The sequence below is a fragment of the Tenrec ecaudatus genome, chromosome 1, assembly GCF_050624435.1.
Source record: "Tenrec ecaudatus isolate mTenEca1 chromosome 1, mTenEca1.hap1, whole genome shotgun sequence".
Lineage (NCBI taxonomy): Eukaryota > Metazoa > Chordata > Mammalia > Afrosoricida > Tenrecidae > Tenrec > Tenrec ecaudatus.
In genome coordinates this window covers 21,152,929-21,173,659 of record NC_134530.1, presented here as the reverse complement: position 1 = coordinate 21,173,659, position 20,731 = coordinate 21,152,929, and the positions used below count along the sequence as shown (strand labels likewise).

Below are 20,731 nucleotides of genomic sequence, written 5' to 3'. Positions count from 1 at the left end.
GGTTCAAACCCACCAGCTGTTATTTGGGAGAAATATGAGACTACTTGCTTCTGTCAAGACTGCAATCTCAGAATCCCTGTATGGGATTGCTACAAGTTGGATTCAATTCCATTCAGTGGGTTTGAGTTTTTGGTTGATAGTGAGGGTGGAGAGGTACTCAGGTGTCTTTATGAGCTGGCCTGGGCTTCAGGTGATGTCCCCTATCACTCACTGGAAGCCACTATAATAACCAGTCTCCTGCTCTTTCCCGTATTGGAGTGGTCCACTGCATCCTCCTGAGACAGTTGCTGCAGGCTCTTGGACTCCATTCTTGTTTCACGCCTACATTTAACAAACCAGAAAATTCCACGAGCTTTACTGTCCAGGACAACTTCTCCCCGCCTCTGCTGACCCCCTGGTGCAGCTCCATCATTGGGGTAGCCTGCTCCCTGGTTCTGGTCTCCTCTCTCAGTCCATTCCTATGATGGCCGCCAGAGGGCGATTGTAAGCACCTAACTCAAAACCCTTTTCTCCCATTTTACTGTAGGAAAAAGTTTTTTTGCTCTTGGGTCCCAGCACTCACTGCCCCGTGCCTTCCTTGTGGCTGTCTCTGCCCAGTCAGCTCCTGCCCCCTCGCCGCCAGCTTCCTCGTAGATCCTTGAAAGCACCGCCCAGGCTGACTCCACTAGGAGTGCCCTTCTCTCTCCCTGCCCTAGAACTGCCAACCTTTCTGTGAGTTGCGGAGCACGGTCTGCACCACCCAGGAGCACCCCGTGTGCACAGAGAGGGGCATAGCCATACCATCATCACAAGGAGTGGGGACCAAGCATCTCGGAGCCCAGGGCCAGGGACCTGCTTTCAGTGGGACAAAGCCAGCCACTCCTTGGGAGAAAGATGCTTCCTGCTCTACTAGTTACGGGTTCAGAAACCCTCCCCAGTGTCTCTGTGAGTTGGAATTGACTCTATGGCGGTAGGTTTTTTTGTTTAGTTCTGGTGCCTATTAGCCACGGGTCCGTCCCAACACTGGTACCAAACCAAACCAAACCAAACCAAACCAAAACAAAACAAACCAAACTATATGAAACAAATTTCCTGCTGTCACTTGGCACATTGGGAACTGTTTTAATGCCTGGGCTTCCCAGCACCAGTGATTTTCTCAGCAGCATGATTAGAAGTCCCACACCTGGGACGCTCCCCGACACCTCGTAGGTCTGAGAAAATTTAGAAGTGCTTGCACTTGCTGTAATATGCAGAGGATGAACACACTCTGGCTTGATGACCGGCTGCTCATCATGGTCCCTGCGGAGCGTGCCTGTGGCCTGGCCACAACCATAGCCTTTTAGCCCATACCGTATAGACTCAAGTATGAGTTGAGCTTCTCAGCACATTTTTTTAATGCAGTTTTTGAGGTAAAATTAGGTGCCTCGGCGGATATTCGGGTCGGCTTATACTCGAATATATAGGTACTTCTTTCCACAGGAGGATTTAGAGTTGATTTCTTCATCGTGAATTGCCTGATTATGCTTTCTAACCTCATCCTGAAACCCATGCAGAGAAGCGTCTCCAGGCACACGGGTCTACTTCTGCATGGGCACAATCCTCCCACAGCCCCGCGCTGGTTTCCATCTCCCCATGAGGCATGCCACCCGGGAGGGTGGGTCTCAGTCCATTTGAAAGCACCCCTGTGATGGACCCTTCCCTCTTTGGGGGATCATTAGAAGAGAACGATTCAAGCCTTATCATCTTTATCTATCTATCTATCTATCTATCTATCTATCTATCTATCTATCTATCTATCTATCTATCTATCTATCCATCCATCCTGAGGGTTAATTCCTGCATTTTTGGCCCATTGTTTGTGAGGTCCCACTGAGTCAGCTCTAACTTAGCGTGACTCCATGCATTGCAGAATGAACCATTGCCTGGTCCCGCCTCATCCAAACCAGTGTCATGTTTGAGCCCACTATTGCAGAGTTGTGTCAATCTATTGCTTTGAGGGCCCTCGTTTGTGCCAACCCCCCACTTTACCAAGCATGCTGCCCTTTTGGGGGCCTGCTTTCTCCTGATCAAATGGCCGAAGTACATGAGAAGGAGTCTCACCCTCCTCGTTTCTAAGGAGCCTTCTGACTGTGCTTCCTCCAATATGGATTCGGGATTTGCTGGTACATTCAGTATTTGCCAACACAATTCAAATGCATCAATTCTCTTCTAGTCTTATTGGTTGCCCAGCTTTCACATGCATATGAGGTCTTGGATCAGCTGCATCTTAGTCTTCAGTGGGATCCCTTTGTCCTTTAACATTGTAAATCAGTCATAAATAGCAGATTTAGCCAGTGCCGTACAGCATTTGATTCAGCTTGCATGGGTGCTGATTGTAGATCTTAGTAAAATGAAGTCCTTGACAACTTCAACATTTCTCCCATTGATCATGAATTTGTCTGTTGGTCCAGATATGAAAAAATTTTTTTTACATTGAGTCACAATCCATTCTAAGGGCTGTAGTATTTGGTTTTCATCAGTTAAGAGCTTCAAGTCCAATTTGCTTTCAGAAAGCAAGGTTGTGTCATCTGCATATTGCAGGCTGTTCATAAAACTTCCTCCAATCCTGATGCTGTGTTCTTCTTCAGATAGTCCAATTTATCAGATTATTTGTTCAGCATACAGATTGAATAGGTAGGGTGAAAGGATACGACCTACACACACACACACACACACACACACACACACACACACACACACACACACACACCTTTCCTGATTTTAACCAGGGAATGCTCCCTTGTTCTGTTCTTATGACTGGATTTTCATCTGTGTACAGGTTCTGCAGGAGCATAATGGCATTCTGGAATTCCTAGTCTTCTCAATGTCATCCAGAGTTTTTCAGATGCCCGTGCATAGCTAATGAAACACAAGCAAACGTCTTTCTGGTACTCTGCTTTCAGCCAAGATCCATCTGACGCCAGCAAGGATATCCCTGCTTCCACATCCTGAAGGCAACTTGAACTTAGGCTACTGCAGGGCTGCATCAGGTTGTGGAAACATTTCAATTGGTATTTCATCAATTCCCAGAGTCTTGATTTTTGCTAATGCCTTCAGTACATCGTGAACTTCTTTCTTCCGTACCATTGATTCTTGATCATAGGCGACCTCTTGGAATGGTTGTTGGTTGGTCAATTCTTTTTGGTACAGTGGCTCTGTGCATTCTTTCCATCTTTTTTGATGCTTCCCGCATCATGTAATTTCCCCGCGCCCCCATAGATCCTTTCAATATTGTAACTCAAATCTGCGTATTTTTCTTTCGTTCTTTTAGCTTGAAATATGGTGCACATGTCCTTCCCTTTTGACCTTCTAACTCGCGGTCTTGTCACATTTTAGAGAATGCTTTGCTTGATCTTCCTGAGCTGCCTTTTCTGTTCAGCTCTTTCACTTCATCATTTTCTCCATCATGTTAGCTATCCTCTACTCAAGATCAAGTTCCACAGTCTCCTCTGGTAACCATGTTGGTCTCTTCTTTCTTTCTTTCCTGTCTTTTTAACGATGCCTTGCTTTCTTCATGAATGATCTTCATGTCATTCCACAATTTGTCTGGTCTTGGTTGCATCAAATCTTTTCTTGAGATGGCCTCTAAATTCAGGTGGTACATATTTGAGGTTGCATTTTGCCTCTCATTGGCTTGCTTTAGTTTTCTTCATCCTAACTGGAACTGACATAAGAGCAACTGAGGTCTGTTCCCCAGTGGACTCCTGGCCTTGCTTTGTTTGGTTATATCGAGCTTCTCTATTATTTCTTCCCACAGTGTAGTCAGTTTGATTCCTGTGTATTCCATCTGGCAAGGGCCACATCATTTATGTTGATTTAAAAAATCATCTGCAATGAAGGCCTTGTCAGAGCAGATGTGATTGCCAACGTTGTTTCTGTCACCACGACCCTATTTTCCAACTACCGATCCTTTACCTTTGTTTCTGACTTCTAAAGTCCAGTTGCCAATAATTATCAGTGCACCTTTTATCAGTGCACCTTTTGATCAATCTCAGATTGAAGACATTGGTAGAATTATTCAATTTCTTAGTCACTGGTGTTAGTGGTTGGCATGTAAATTTGAATAATAATTGAATTAACTGGTCTTCCTTGTAGGTACATAGATATTATCCTATCACAGACACCACTGTATTTTAAGATAGAGATTGAATTTTTGTTGTTGTTGTATATGGCTATATTTTAAATTTAAAGATCATTTTATTGGAGGCCCTTACAGCTCTTAAAACAATCCATACATCAATTGTATCAAGCATATTTATACATCTGTTGTCATCATTGTTTTCTAGACATTTACTTTCTATTGAGTCTTTGGTATCAGCTCCTCCTTTTTCCCTCCCTCCCCCCACCAACCTTCGTGACCCCTTGCTAAATTATAAATTATTATTATATTCAGATCTTACACCAACTGCTGCCTCCCTTCTCTCACTGTTTCTATCCCTCTGGAGGGTGTGTGTGTGTGTGTGTGTGTGTGTGTTTATGTGTCAATCATTGCGATTGGTTCCACCTTCCTCTCCTCCTCCCTCCACCTTCCCCCTACCCTTCTGATATCACTATTTCCATTCCTCTTCCTGGATTCTGTGTGTCGTGAGCTCTTATCTCTTATCTGTACCTGTGCACATGCTCCAGTTTAGGCCGCAATGAAATGCAGAACTGGGGTTATGATAGGTTGGGGGTGAGGAAGCCTCAAGGTGGGACATACAGAATATTGCATGTTTCATCGGTGCTTGAAATGTTCTTTTGATGGTGACTGTGTTGCCATTGATCTTGAGTTTGTTGTTCTTGGCAAAGTAAAAGATAAATTGTCTGACTTGAAGTGAACAATACCTGTCCACTTCAGCTCATTCATGCCTAGAATCTTTATGTCTATTTGTTCCATTTTATTTTTAATCATTTTCCATTTTCCTCAATTCTTATTTTGTGCATTCTACATTCAAATTATTAACAGATGTTCACCACGGTTGCATCTCATATTTAATAGTGCCTACCAGTAAATGCACAGGAGCCCTGGTGGCATAGTGGCTTACTTGTTGGGCTGCTAACTGCAGCGTCAGCAGTTTGAACTCATCAGCCGCTTTGAGAAACAACGTGAAACAATGTTTCCCACTCCCGTAGACCGACCAGGGCAGCTCTCCTCCATCCTACACTGCTGGTTTGAGTGGGGCCGGACTCTGTGATAATACGTTTGGATCTGGTTTGATCACCAAGTGTAGATCCCCAAAGGACTCTGTGATAATATGTTTGGATCTGGTTTGATCACCAAGTGTAGATCCCCAAAGGACTCTGTGATAATACGTTTGGATCTGGTTTGATCACCAAGTGTAGATCCCCAAAGCTTTGTGCTCTCCATATTATTCACTATCCAGCCCTTCCTTAGTCCTGTTTTGAATGCCTCTCAATCTGAGGGCGCTAAGATTGGATCATCATCTTGAATCCATCATGATTCTGCATCATCGTGAATAGTCATCATCTGGCTCTATATCAGACAATGTCCTGCTGCTCTTTGTAACATTTTCGGTGCATAATCCTTCAGAAACGGCAGCCTATTCTTTCTTCTCAGTCTATTCTGACGCTGGCAGCTCCAGTGAAACCAGTCCAGCACGCACGATCCTAATGGAGTTTGAAATATCAGTTGCAAGCTCCCAGCAGCCCAGTGATTCTCAAGTCATCACAGTAAGACAATCTGATGGAAGAGAGGTGGTTTGAAAATATTTTGTTAATTTATATGCGGAAATAGAGATGTCTGGGTATAAACAGTCGCCATGTTAAGGATTTGAAAATGTAAGTTTTGGAAAAACGTTTATTGCGGTTTGTGGTTGTTCAGTGCCATCGAGTTAGTTCCACCTCACAGAGACGCTGTGTACAGCAGGTCCTTCATCGTTCTCACAATTGTTCTTCTGTCTGAGCCCGTTGCTGCAGCCACTGGGTCACTCCATCTGGTCAAGGGGCAACCTCTCTTTTTGCTGGCCCTCTACTCTACCGAGCATCATGGCCTTCTCTCTGGACTTGTCTCCCTGATAATATGTCAAGTCTTGCCATCCTTGCTTTTACGGAACGTTCTGGCTTCATTTCTTCCAAGATAGACTTGTTTGTTCTTTTGACAGTCCATAGTACTTTCAATATTCATTACCAGCACCAGAACTCAAATAAGTCTTCCTTTTTCAATGTCCAACTTTCACATGCATATGAGACCATCAAAAATATTATGGCTTGGGTCAGGCACACTTCAGTTCTCAAAGTAACATCCTTGCTTGGCAACCCTTAAAAGAGTCTTAACAGATTTACCCAATGCATTGCATTGCTTGATCGCTTGACCGCTGGCTGCCTCCATGAGCACTGATTGCGGATCCAGGCAAAGCAAAATCCTTGACAACTTCAATCTTTTCCCTGTTTATCATGATGTTACAGATTGGTCTTCTGTGCGTTGAGCTGTAATTCACACTGAAGGCTGCAATCCTGGATCTTCATCAGTGTGTGCTTCAAATACGCTTCACTTTCAGCAGGCAAGGTTGTGTCATCTGCATACACAGGTCGTTCATAAGCCGTCCTGCAATCCTAATGCCACATTCTTCTTCATATAACCCAGTATCTCTGATTAGTTGCCATCATACAGATTGAAAAAATATGCTTAGAGGACACTATCCTGATGGTCACCTCATAACTGCCTCTTGATCCAAGTATAGGTTATCCAGGAACACAATGTAGTGCTCTGGGATTCCCGTTTGTCTCTGGGATATCCATAGTTTGTTACAGTTCACATAATCACATGCCTTGGCATAGTCAACAAAAGACAGACATCTTTCTGGGATTTTCTGCTTTCAGCCAAGATCCACCGGACACTAGCAATGATATCCCTTCTTCCACATCCTCTTCTGAATCCAGCCTGAACCTCTGGAAGCTCTCTGTCAATATACTATTGCAACTCTTGTTGGATGGTCTTCACCAAAATTTTACTTGCATGGGATATCAGTGGTATTTTCTATAATTGGAGCATTCTGTTGGGTCATCTTTCTTTGGAATGGGTACAACTATGGATCTCTTCGTGTCAGCTGGCCAAGTAGCTGTCTTCCAAATTTCTTGGCATAGACCACTGAGTACTTCCAGTGTTCCATCAGCTTCCTGAAGCATTTCAATTGATAGTCCATCAACTTCTGGAGCCTTCTTTTTGGTTGATGCTTTCAGTTCAGCTTGAACTTCTTCCTTCAGTACTATTGGTTCATGCTCAACTATCTTGAGATAGTTAAATGTCAACTAGTTGAATGTCAACAGTGATTCTCTGAATTCTTCCCATCTTCTTTTGATACTTCCTGCATCATTCAATATTTTGTCCATAGAATCTTTTAATATTGCAAGTTGAGGCTTGGATTTTTCCTTGAGTTCTTTCAGTTTAAGATGTGCTGAGAATGTTCTTCCTTTTGGTTTTTTTTTTTTTTAACTCTAGGTCTTTGTATACTTAATATTTGGCTTTGTCTTCTTGAGCTGTCCTTTGAAATTTTCTGTTCAGCTCTTTGACTTTATTAATTTTTCCATTGACTTTCGCTACTCTATGATTAAGAGCAAGTTCCAGAGTCTCTTCTGACATCCACTTCGATATTTTCTTTCTTTCTTATCTTTTGTTTTCTTCATATGTGATGTTATTGATGCCATCTCACAACTCATCAGGTCTTCTATCATTAGTATTTAATGCATTGTATCTGTTATTGAGAGGGTCTCAAGATTCAGATGTGATAGAATCAAGGTCCTACTTTGACCCTTGTCTGTCAGTTTGTAGTACTGCCTTGACCTGTGTGTTATTGGTTTGTTGGAAGCTATGCCACTGGTATTTTAAAAAGCCAGCAGGGTCAGCCAAAGTGAATCAGTGTTAGCAGAGATTCCAGACTAGGAACAAACTCCAAAGAAGGAATAGGGTGTTCACATCTGAGGAATTAGCCATGAATTAAAATATTGTCATATACTGAAAACCCCATGAAAAGAAGAATAACATTGTCAGAGATGGTGACAGAATATGAGTCCCTCAGGTCGGAAGGTGCTCAAATATGACTGAGCAAGAGGACCCACCTTCTTGAGGAAGAGTTGACCATAATGGCTCGGATGGAGTAAAGCCTTGGGACCTTCATTTGCTGATGGAGCATGACTCAAAATGAGAAGAGACAGTTAAAACCATCAGTTAATAATTGGAACTTGGAATGCACAATGTATGAATCTAGGAAAATTAGGAGTTGTAAAAATGAAATGTAATAAATAAAAGCCAACATTTCAGGCATTAGTGAGCTGAAATGAACTGGTATTGGCCATTTTGAATCAGAAAATTGTATGGTTTACTCTGCTGAGAACGACACAATCAAGATTGGCATTGCATTCATTATCAAAAAGGAAATAAAAAATCACCACATTTTATTGGGGGCTCTTACAACTCTTTAAAAAATTCATTTTACTGGGGGCTCATACAACTCTTATCACAATCCATCCATTCATCCATTGTGTCAAGCACATTTGTACATATGTTGCCATCATCATTTTCAAAACATTTTCTTTCTGTTTGAGCCCTTGGTACCAGCCCTTTCCCCATCCCCTCCCTCCCTCATGAACCCTCAATAATGTATAAATTATTGTTTTTTTCATGTCGTACACTAACCAGTCCCCCTTCACCCACTTTTCTGTTGTTTGTTCCCCCTGGAGAAGGTTATATGTAGATCATTGTGATCAGTTCCCCCCACTCTCTCCGCACCTTCCCCTCTCCCCCCTGGTATTACTACTCTCATTATTGGTCTTGAGGGGTTTATCTGTCCTGGATTCCCTGTGCTTTGAGCTCTTATCTGTACCAGTGGACATGCTCTGGTCTAGCCGGATTTGTGAGGTAGAATTGGGGTCATGAGAGTGGGGGGAGGAAGCACTAAATAACTAGAGTAAAGTTGTATGTTTCATCGGTGCTATACTGCACCCTGACTGGCTCGTCTCTTTCTTGTGACACTTCTGTGAGGGGATGTCCAATTGTGTACAGATGGACTTTGGGTCTCCATTCTGCTCTCCCCATCATTCACAATAATATGATTTTTTGCTTTGGGTCTTTGATGCCTGATACCTGATCCAATCAACACCTCATGATCACACAGGCTGGTGTGCTTCTTTCATGTGAGCTTTGTTGCTTTTCAGCTAGATGGCCACTTGTTTATCTTCAAGCCTTTAAGACCCCAGACCCTATATCTTTTGATAGCCGGGCACCATCAGCTTTCTTCACCACATTTGCTTATGCACCCATTTTGTCTTCAGTGATCATGTCATGAAGGTGAGCATCACAGAATGCTGAATTATAAGAACAAAGTGTTTTTGTGTTGAGGGAGTACTTGAATAGAGACCGAATGTCCATCTGCTACCTTAATACGTAACATATAATTCTATGTACACAGATATATTTCCCTATTGTTACATATAAATATGTTTACATATGTACATGCCTGTATTTTGACCTCTATAAGTGTCCTTTACCTCCTAGTTCTTTCCTCTATTTCCTCTTTTCTCACTATCATGTCTGACCTTCATTTGGTTTTCAGTAATTTCTTTCGGCTACGTTGCACTTGATCAAGCCCCACCAGGAATTCTACACCCACCTTACCATTGATTTTAGATCACTTGTTGTTCCCTTTCACCTGGATTTGTTGGCACCCCTCTTTCTTTCCCTGCTTCGCCCTCTACTATGTTCCCCTGGAACCATTGGTCCCATTGTTTTCTCCTCTGAATTGTTTATCCCTCCTATCTTATCTAGATAGAAATGCAAAAACAATAATAAGCACAAAAACAAAACAACAAAAGAAAACAAAAATCAAAGCAAAACAACAACAAAAACCAACGACAAAAGAGAAATAAATATAAATAGAAATTTATAAATATAAATAGTTCCTGGTCTGTTTGTTGATAAAAAGGACATTTCAAGATCTCTCTTGAAGTACAATGCCTTCTGTGATATTATTATATCTATTCTCCTTCAAATATATCCAATGAATATAACTATTATTTAATTTATGCACCAATTGTTAAAGCCAATGATGAAGAAACTCAAGAATTCTACCAATATCTTCAGGTAGAAATTAGCTAAACATGGAATCAAGATGCATTGATAATTATTGATGATTGGAATGCTAAAGTTGGAAATAAAGAGGAAGGAACAGTAGTTGGAAAAATGAGCTTGGTGATAGAAATGAAGCGGGGGATCACATGATAGAATTTTGCAAGATCAAAGACTTGTTCATAGTAAACACCATTTTTCAACAACACAAGTGGAGTTCTGTAGATAGAATACAGAGAAATCAAATTAAGTACACCTGTGGGAAGAGATGATGGAGAAGCTCAACTCAGCAGCTAAAACCAGACCAGGGGCCGACTGTAGAACAGACCATCAATTGATCATATGTAAGTTCAGGTTGAAGCTGAAGAAAATTAAAACATGTCCATGAAAGTCAAAATACTTCTAGAAAGATTTTGAAATGTCCTTTTTTTACTCCGAAGGTAATGCTATTGCTCTTGTTTATGTCATTCCTGGCATAATAAGCCATTTAATTTTCTGTTTAAAAAAGGCCAATCCAAGACCATTTCAGCTCACTAATGCCTAATTTTGAAAAGATCCATATTTTGCCCATTCCAAAGAAAGGTGACCTCAGAGAATATGCACACTACAGAACAATATCACCAACATCACGCACCAGTCGGTTTTTGCTGAAGATCATCCAACAATGGTTGCGGCTGTACATTGACAGGGAACTGCCAGAAGTTCAGGCCAGATTCAGGAGAGGACGTGGAACAGGGAGATCATTGCTGACGTCATATGGATCTTAGCTGAAAGCAGAGAATCCCAGAAAGATGTTTACTTGTGTTTCACTGATTATGCAAAGGCATCAGACTGTGGACCAAAATAACCTGTGGATGAATGGAAATTCTGGAACATTTCTTTTTTTTTTTTTCAGCTGCCTCCCCCCCCCCCCCCCCCAAGCCTCTCCCCAATTCTGGAACATTTCACTGTGCTCCTTAGGAACTTATACATGGATCAAAAGGCAGTTGTGTGAACAGAACAAGGAAACAGTGCCTGGTTTGCAATCAGGAAAGGTGTGTGTCAGAGTTGTCTCCTCTCACCATCCTTGTTCATTGTATACGCTGAGCAAAGCGTCAGAGAAGCTGGAATGTATGAAGAAGAGTGTAGCATCAGGATTGGAGGAAGGAGTATGCAGATGACACTGTCTTGCTTTCTAAGAGTAAACACTTGCTGATGAAGATCAAGAATTGTAGTCTTCAGTATGGATTACAACTCACTGTGGAAAAGGACCAAAACCCTCACAACTGGATCAATAGGTAACACCATGATAACTAGAGACAAAATTGAAGTTTTCAAAAATTTGGTGTTACTTGGATCCACAACCAATGCTCATGGAAGCAGCTGCCAAGAGACCAAGAGATGTGTTGAATTAGGTAACTCTGCTGCACAAGACCTCTTTCGAGTGTTGAACAAGGATGTTACTTTGAGGACTAAGGTGTGCCTGAACCAAGTCGTGGTGTTCTCCATTGCCTCATGTGCATGGGAAAGTTGGACACTGAGTAAGAAAGACCAGAGAAGAATAGATGCATTTGAATTGTGGTGCTGGAGAAGAATATTGAAAGTCCCATGGACTGCTAAAAGGACACACTGACCTGCCTTGGATAAAATAAGGCCAGAGTGCTCCTTAGAAACAAGGATGGCAAGACTTCGTCTTTCATTCTTCGGACATATTAGAAGAGGCTAGCCTGTGGAGAAGGATCTCATGTTTGGCTAGCTGGAGGGGCAGTGAAAAAAGAGGAAGGCCCACAACGAGACGGTTTGACACAGTGGCGGCATCAATGGGCTCAGGCCCAGGAACAGTTGTGAGGATGGCGCAGGACCATGTGGTTTCGCTCTGTGGTGCACCGGGTCGCGATGGGTCAGAGCCGACTTGATGGCACCTAACAACAACGCCAAATTTATTGATACTTATGTATTTCATTTCATCTGAAAACAACCTTCCATTTCCCCAGATTCATATTTTGCACATTCCGTGTTCCAATTATTCATTGATGTTTTCAGTTGTTTCTTCTCATTTTGAGGCATACCCCATCAGGAAAGAAGATCCCCCAACACTTTAGCCCCCCAGGCTTGACTCCATTCTCATCATTGCGGTTGACTCTACTTTGAGAAGGCAGCTTTCCCATCTATATCATCTATATCTATCTATCTATCTATCATCTATATCTATTTTTCCCTTAGTCATATTTTAAGTGCCTTTCAACCTGAGGAGCTCATCTTATGTCACTATCTCTGACAATGTTGTTTCTATTCCTGAGGCTTTCAATAACTGACAATGCTTCCAGGCTATCCGTAGGTTTTCAGTGACTACTTCCTTTGACGTGGACAGGATATTTCTCCTTCATAGTCTGTTCTCAATCTGGAAGCTCTGCTGAAACCTGTTCAGTTTGGGTGATCCTGCTGGTGTTTGAAATATCAGTGACATAGCTTCCAGTGTCACCACAATGCACTGTCCATCACAGTAAGACAACCTGACAGACAAATGGTGGTCTGGGAACCATAGCCCAGCTAAACTGGCCATAAAATGAGCCATAACAGCTATCTTACCCCATAGGAATCTTATGCATATCAGATCATCTATATGTTACTGTATTGTATTGATTCTGTCATCTCCCTTTCAGGCTCCTGAGAAGCAGCAGGGAAATATGACCTGGCTGGTGATGGAATTCGTGCTGGTGGGATTCTCCAACTTCCCAGACCTGAAGACCATGCTCTTCACCTTGTTCCTCCTCACATACCTGGTCACCCTCAGTGGCAATGCCACCATCATCACCATCATCCATGTGGACCGTACACTCCACACTCCCATGTACCGTTTCCTGGCGGTGCTGTCCCTCTCTGAGACCTGCTACACGCTAGTCACCATCCCCAACATGCTGGCCCATCTGCTGATGGAGAACCAGGCCATCTCCATTGCTGGCTGTCGGGCTCAGATGTTCTTCTTCTTGGGCTTGGGATGTAGTCACTGCTTTCTCCTTACCCTGATGGGCTATGACCGGTATGTGGCCATCTGCCACCCTCTCCGCTACTCGATGATCATGAGACCTACCGTTTGCCTTGGGCTGGGAGCCCTGGTGTTCTGCTCTGGATTCTCCGTGTCCTTGATAGAGACCAGCCTGATCTTTTCCTCCCCATTCTGTGGCAGTAACCGTGTAGAGCACTTCTTCTGTGACATTGCCCCTGTCCTGAAGCTCAGCTGCACTGAGAGTACCAGCAAGGCACTGGTCATCTTCTTCCTGAGCATCCTTGTCATGCTGGTCTCCTTTCTCCTCATCCTTCTCTCCTATACCTTCATCGTGGCCGCCATTGTGAAGATTCCGTCCGCAGCGGGCAGGCACAAGGCTTTCTCGACCTGTGCGGCCCACCTCACTGTGGTCATTGTGCATTTTGGCTGTGCCTCCATCATCTATTTGAGGCCTGAGTCAGGGGGAAACCATGACCAAGATCGCCTGGTGGCTGTGTTCTACACAGTGGTGATGCCACTGATGAACCCTGTGGTGTACACACTGCGGAATAAGGAGGTGAGGCTGGCTCTGAGGCGGAGTCTGACACGTGGTTGTGGATCACAGAGTTTTTAAGTGATGGCTTGTTTCATGTTCTGTGCTAGTTAAAAAAACAAAAAAACACATGTGACTCTCCAAGGCATCTTTTTTCCCATCTGAGAAATAAGGGTCACTCAGAGCAGTTGCCATCGATGCGTCTTTAATCCTAACAGCCCTGTGCGTGGCAGAATTGAACTGTACTCCACAGGGTTTTCAATTACTGCCATTTCCCTTTGTCTTAATTTCCTGACTTGGGGAGGTTCTCCTGTGGTTAGACATGTATGGTGAGGACCACTAGAAGGAGTTACTGAGAGCTCACCATTCTCTGGGAAGTGGAAGAGTGAGCAGTTGAATGGCTCTGTGTTCAGCATTCCTTTATTTTGTCACCCTGAGAAGTGGTTCACTTTTCTTTAACTAAATGCTGTTGATGAATGGAAACAAAGGACATTCTCCAGAATGCGATGAGAAATGAACTGTGGAAGGAAAAGTGGAACACCTGCACAAAGCAGTAACAATTAAGCAACCCACTCTTCAACAACCAATGAGTCCAAGAAGCAATTACAAGTGATTTTGGAAACTATTTTGAGGTAAATAGAAATGAAAATACAACGTAGCAAAAATCAGGAGATGCAGCCAAAACAATGTTCTGAGGGAAATTCATAGCTGTAAATCCCTACGTTAAAAACAGAAGGAAGATCCCAAATCAATAAATGAAGTATAAGGAAACACAAGGATAATTAACGAGAAAAAGGGAACAAAGGAAACACTGGTAGTGGCGCTGCTGTCATGAGATGCCCCAAAAAAGATGACCTTAGCTTAATGTGCTGTATCTTTGATTTGTCTGTCCAGGTGCAACCTTCTCCACTTTTCTCTGTTCCCTGGCACACCAACATGTATGGATCACATTGATCGACTCAGGCTGCTGACGTCTAGTTGGATTTGGCCAATGGAGGAGATACAGAGCCGGAGGAGAGAAAGTTTGGAGATTACTCTCCCAGCTCTCTCTCTATCTGGTTTCTCTGTATGACTCTTCCTCCAAACTAGATGCCCTAGCCTCTTTCTTTAGCTAGTTGTAAACATCTTGTTCTTTTAGTTATGTAGATATTAACAGCTCTTCAGTGCTGCAGTAGTTTTAAGCCACTAAGTTTGGGGCAATTGATTACACAATAGGTAACTAATACACAAGGTGTATGGGAGTGTGTGAACAAAATCAAAGGTCTTTTTCTGTGCTCTGTGGTATGAAATCTGGGTATCCCTAGATGAGCATCACTGGCCCCAGCATATTGAAGTAAATGGGTTTGTAAGACCCCCTCAGCCCCTATGTGTTTTGGGGGAGACTTGGAGGCTCTCACTAGTCTTGGATAGGCACTGATGGTAGGGTCTACCTTTTGACAAGGGAGCAGCCAAGACTTAGGGTCTGCATCTCTAGGGAAAACTGCGGTGGACTAAATTAGCCCGAAGGTGTCATTCGAGTCTGAGAGCTTCTACCACACTCAGACATCATCTCTGGGAGGAGAAAGGGAAGAAGTCTCAAAGATGAAATATTTATCCAAGTGAGAGAGAGTGTACGCAAACCATATTGTTTAAAATGGAAAGACAACTTAGAGGAAGTCAGAAGAAACGGACTTTTCTGGGAGGCCCCTCTCTTGGTAATCTAGTGATGCTATGACAGAAATACCCCATGTGAATGGTTCTCACAATCAGAAATAGATTTTCTCCCAAGTTAGGAGTCTGGAAGCTTAAGTGTAGGGTGTCAATCGAGGGTAAGGCTTTCTCTCTGTGTCAGCACTGGGAGAAGATTCTTGGCTCCTTTACACATCTGTGGGTCCAGGTTTCCTTGAAGAACTTCATGGGATGTGTCTTGGCATCACTCTAAGAGCCTCTTAGTGCGGGGACACTGGGTCCAAAGGATCTGTTCTACTTCTGTCTTTTCTATTTTCTTTTCTTAAAAAAAATCATTTTATTGGGGCTCATACAGCTCATAACAATCCATATATCAATTGTATCAAGCATATTTGTCCATATGTTGCCGTCATAATTTTCTTTTTATTTATTTACTTACAATAATTTTATTGGGGGGGGGTCATACAACTCTTATCACAATTCATATGTACATCCATTGTCAAGCACATTTGTGCATTTGTTGCCATCATCATTCTCAAAACATTTGCTTTCTACTTGAGCCCTTGGTATCAGCTCCTCAATTCCCCCTCCTTTCCTCCCTGCTCCCCACTCCCTCATGAACCCTTGATAATTATTTTGTCATATTTTACACTGTCCAATGTCTCCCTTCACTCACTTTTCTGTTGTCCATCCCCCAGGAAGGAGGTTATATGTAGATCCTTGTAATCGGTTTCCCCTTTCCACCCCACCCTTCTCCCACCCTCCCAGTATCGCCACTCTCACCACTGGTCCTGAAGGGACCATCTGTCCTGGTTTCCCTGTTCTTCCAGTTCATATCTGTACCAGTGTACGTCCTCTGGTCCAGCCAGATTTGTAAGGTAGAATTGGGATCATGCTTGTTGAGGGTGGAGGGGAGGGAGGAAGCATTTAGGAACTAGAGGAAAGTTGTATGTTTCATATTTATTACACTACACCCAGACTGACTCGTCTCCTCCCTGTGACGCTTCTGTAAGGGAATGTCCAGTTGCCTAAGATGGATCTTGGGTCCCCAATCTGCACTCTCCTTCATTCACAATGATTTGATTTTTGGTTCTTTAATGCCTGACACCTGGTCCCTTTGAGACCTCATGATCGCACAGGCTGATGTGCTTCTTCCATGTGGGCTTGTTTGCTTCTGAGCTGGATGGCCGTTTGTTTACCTTCAAGCCTTTAAGACCCCAGACACTATATCTTTTGATAACTGGGCACCATCAGCTTTCTTCACCACATTTGCTTATGCACCTGCTTTGTCTTCAGCAATTGGGTTGGGAAGGTGAGCCTCATGGAATGCCAGTTTAATAGAACGAAGTGTTCTTGCATTGAGGGAGTACTTGAGTGGAGACCTAATGTCCATCTGCTACCTTGATACTAAACCTATAAATATATGCTCATAGATCTATTTCCTCATTGTCATATGTAAATATATTTACATATGTTCATGCCTTTACTTAGACCTCTATAAATGCCCTTTGCTTCCTATTTCTTTTCTCTATTTCCTTTGATTTTTCTCCTGTCTCACTAGCATGCTCAGCCCTCATTTGGGTTTCAGTAATTCCTCTCAGTTACATTACCCTTGATCACGTCCTACCAGGCCTTCTACACCCTTCTCCCAACCGATTTGGATCACTTGTCTTTGCCTTGTCTCTGGATTTGTTAACACCACTTCCTTTCCCCCCACCTCCCCCTCTCCCATGTCCGCCCGGAACCGTCGGTCCTGCTGTTTTCTCCTCCTGATTGTTCATCCAGCCTATCTTATTTAGACAGACCTGCAGAGATAATAACGTGCACAAAAACAAGACAGAGCAAAACAAAGCAACAAAATAAAACAAAGCAACAACCAAAGCCAATGACAAAACAATAACAACAGCAACAACAAAGAAAAGCCTGTAGTTAGTTCAAGAACTGCTTATTGGCCTTTAGGGGTGTTTTCCATTGAGTCTGATGGAGTGCCAAGCCCTGGCCCCAAAGTCTATCTTTGGTATTCCCTGGGGACTTGTTGCTCTGTTCCCCTTGCTGTTCTGTTGCACACCCTTAGTGTTTTGACTCTTCTCTTTTCATGGTAATGAGATCCCTTTTTTCTCTCTCTCCTTTGATCTTTTGTAAGATAAAAGGTGTGATTTAAGCCAGGCTGGTGACTCGCAGATGATGAATATGACTTGAGTATTTGCGTGAGGGTGGGACTTGACTTATGCCCTCTTGGAAGACTGCGACTCAGGATAGAACCCGTCCTAATCTTGACTCATTAAATATAGCCGTTAAGATTTACAGTGCATATCATAAAATTCAGGGTAATTACGTAAGATCAAAAAAGAAGACTGAACACATACTATTGGGAATCATGTACCAGCCAAGTCGACAGACAAGAGAGCATCGAAAAGTTGTGAGAAAATTCATTACCTTTTAATTCCTTTTCTTCATGAATGCTTTGAAGCTTCCTTATATTTTAGCGAGTCGGGTAGAGCCACAATTCAGTTCATGAACCCCATTCATCATCCTTTTATGAAAAAATTATCTTGTGATAATAGAATACTAATTTGTTTGATTTGGGAGGAATCTTGGAAGTTGGGCTAAAGTCTAGCTAGGTCAGAAGGGAGAACTTTTTTCCTCCCATTTTTATCGATCTATCTATTTGTTTAAATCATTTTATTAGGGGCTCATACAACTCTTCACAATCTCTACATACATCATTTTTGTCCAGCACATTCGTACATATGTTGCCATCATCATTCTCAAAACACTTGCTTTCTATTTGAGCCCTTGGTATCAGCTCCTCATTTTCCCCCTCCTTCCTTGCTCCTCCTCCCCCTGAACCATTGCTAATTTATAAATAAGTATTATTTGATCATATCTTACACCATCCAATGTCTCCCTCACCCAGTTCTCTGCTGTCTGTCCTCCAGGGCGCAGCTTACATGTAGACCTTGTCATCTGTTTCCCCTTTCTCCCTCACCCTCCCTACACCTTCCTGATATCACCACTCTCACCATTGTTCCTGAGGGGTTCATCTGTCCTGGGTTTCCCGTATTTCCAGTTCCTGTGTGTGCCAGTGTACATCTTCCGGTCCAGCCGGTTATGTAAGGTAGAATTGGGATCATGATAGTGTGTGGGGGCAGGAAGCATTCAAAAACTAGAGGAAAATTGTATATTTCATCGTTGCCACACTGCAGTCTGAATGGTTCATCACCTCCCCACAGCCCTTCTGCAAGGGGATGTCCAATTTCCCCCAGATGGGCCTGGGTCACCACTCTGCACTCCCCCTCATTCACAATGCTATGATTTTTTTTGGTTGTCTTTGATGCCTGAAACCTGATCCCTTCGATGTCTTGTCACCTCACAGGCTGGTGTGCATTTTCCATGTAGGCTTTGTTGTTTCTCAGTTAGATGGCCCCTGTTTATCATCCAGCCTATATATTTTGACAACTGGGCACCATCAGCTTTCTTCACCGCACTTGCCCATGCATCTGCTTTGTCTTCAGCGTTCACGTTGGGGTAGGCTGGTGTTCTTCTTCTTTGTGGACTTTGCCATTTCTTAGCTAGATGGCCGCCTGATTGTCTTCAAGACTTTAAGACCCCTGATACTATGTCATTTGATAGCCGGGCACCATCAGCTCTGTTTGCAACTTTTGCTTATGCACCCACTTTGTCTTCAGGGATCAAGTTGGGACAGGCCAGTGTGCTTCTTCCATGTGGGTTTTGTTGTTTCTGAGCTATATGGCTACTTGTTTATCTTCAGGTCTTTAAGACTTCAGGTACTATATCTTTTGGTATCCGGGCACCATCAGCTTTCTTCACCACATTTGCCTGTGCACCCATTGTCATCAGCGATCATGTCAGGCAGGTGAGCATCTCAGACTGACAAATTGTTACAACAAAATGTTCTTGTGTTGAGGGAGTACTTGAGCAGGGGCTCACTGTCCATCTGTTTCCTTAATGCTAAACCTGTAAATATATGTACATATATTCCCCCCTCATCATATGTAAATATATTTACATCTTCATATATCTGCATTTAAATCTCTATTACTACCCTTTTCCTCCTAGTCCTTTCTTCTGTTTCTTTTTACTTTCCTCTTGTCCCACTATCATGTTCTGCCTTCATTTGGGTTTTAGGAATTCCTCTTGGTTACATTGCCCTTGATCCAGCCCTGTCAGACCTCCCATACCCTCCTTGAGACTGGTTTTGGATCACTTGTTATTCCCTTGTCCCTGGGCTTGTTAACACCCTCTTCCTTTCCCCTGCCACCCTTACCCCTATGTCCTCCTGAAACTGTCATCCCATTGTTCTCTCTTCTGGCTTGTTTATTCCGCCTATCCTAGAAGGGAGAACTTTGATGATAATGAGTCATAGTGTTATAAACTGGATTGTGTTCTCCCAAAAGGTGTATCAAATATTGACTCCTGGGACCTGTGAACACACATTAGACTCAAACATAAGAACAATTATGAGGAAGGTACAGGCTCTCGCATTGCTTTGTCATGTTGTAAAGAATGTTCTCTGAGCCAGAACTGACTCCACAAAACCTAACAGCAACAACAAGCTGTGAACATAACGTAGTTTGGGAACAGGGTCTTTGAAGATGTCATCATTTAAGGAGTAGAACTGAAACTCAAACTCATTGCTATCCAATCAATTTCAACTCATAGCAACCCTATAGGATAGAGGAGAACCACCCTGTCAGTTTCCAAGGCTATACATCTTTATGGGAATGGAAAGCCTCATCTTTCTCCCTCACAGCGGCTAGTGGGTTCGAATTGCTGACTTTTCAGTTAGCAGGTCAATGAGCAATCCACTATGCCACCAGGGATACTGGAGCTAGTAGATCCTAACATAGTCGGAGCGATGTCTTTAGCAAGAAGGGAGAAGAGACTCGGAGAAGATGGTATCTGATAATGGAAGCAGAGATTGGGGGTGATGCAACCACAAGCCAAGGAACGCCAAGGATCTCCATCCATTAGCAGAGGTTGGCAGAGAGGAATCGAACAAATCCCCCCTCAAAGACTGAGAAGAAATCACATGGCTGACACCGTGATATAGGAATTCTGGCTCCAGAACTATGAGACAATGCATTTTTGGCTTATAAGCCACCAAGTGGGTAGAGCTTTGTTACAACACTCACAGGAAATGAATGGAATTTCGTGCTAGAGACTGGGATAAGAATGGACACATGGTTTGGTTTTGTCTAATGAGAATGGAAAGGAAGTCAGCAGAGGGGAATACTAACATTTGCATTTAAAAATACCTGTCCTAAGACACCCCCCCACCCTGCCCCATTAGCTGGGGCTGTGTGAGGATATGATGTCTGGGGACTTTGCAGCCATTTTATGACACAATCCGAAGATGGCAGAGTAGAAAGGATAAACAAAACAAAACAATCCCAAAACAAATAAAAAGTGAACCAACCCACCAACCAAAACAAAAACAAAACAA

At 43.1% G+C, this 20,731-nt stretch overlaps 1 pseudogene; it reads left to right on the top strand.

The window, feature by feature from the left end:
* Window positions 1-12,680: 12,680 nt before the first annotated feature.
* LOC142453623 (olfactory receptor 10T2-like) lies at window positions 12,681-13,677 on the top strand (annotated as a pseudogene).
* The last annotated feature ends 7,054 nt before the right edge of the window (window positions 13,678-20,731 follow it).